Raw genomic sequence first — 663 nt, 5'->3', positions numbered from 1 at the left:
CCCTCTAATTCCCCCAGCAATAAAGTTTTCATTTGTTTCTAAAATGAATTCATGCCTTAGGCTGGACAATATTTACTATGAGACTCTGATGATGGTCTTCTTGACCAATAAAGTCCGGAATGATTTTCTCACCTGGACCCCTGCAATCCTGGTGTGTGTGTTTTAGGACAGCCTTGAGAATCCTTGTGACTTGATTTTCCTATTTCCATAAAATTTTCATGATTTTTGTTCTCTTTGGGTTGCTATTGATAATGGTCAGTCATAGTGTGCCTAGACTGAAAAGAAAGAGATGATTTTATTTTTTATTTTGTCATGCTGAAGGTTTTAATGCTTTTATATAAGGTTAATGGGAGGGATGAAACAACAGACTTTTAAGGAAAGAAAGAAGTAATGAGACATGTTGGTCTAGTATGAGTTATCCTATCTAATAAAAGAGAAAAATGGTAATTAGCGTACGACGATACCCTTTTCATTGGCTAATCAGGGCTATATGCAAATTAACTGCCAACTATGATTGGCAGTTAACTGCCAACAAGATGGGGGTTAATTTGCATATGTAGGCACAATGCAGGGAGGCGAAAGGGAAAGCAGGAAGAAGCCCCCTGCCACTGACAGTGATCAGAAACCCAGGGGGGAGCTAAGAGCTGGGGGGCAGGGCAAAGG

The sequence above is a fragment of the Myotis daubentonii genome, chromosome 1 (genome assembly GCF_963259705.1).
Source record: "Myotis daubentonii chromosome 1, mMyoDau2.1, whole genome shotgun sequence".
NCBI lineage: Eukaryota > Metazoa > Chordata > Mammalia > Chiroptera > Vespertilionidae > Myotis > Myotis daubentonii.
The sequence above is the reverse complement of the archived record's forward strand: the minus strand, read 5'-3'. Positions refer to the sequence as shown.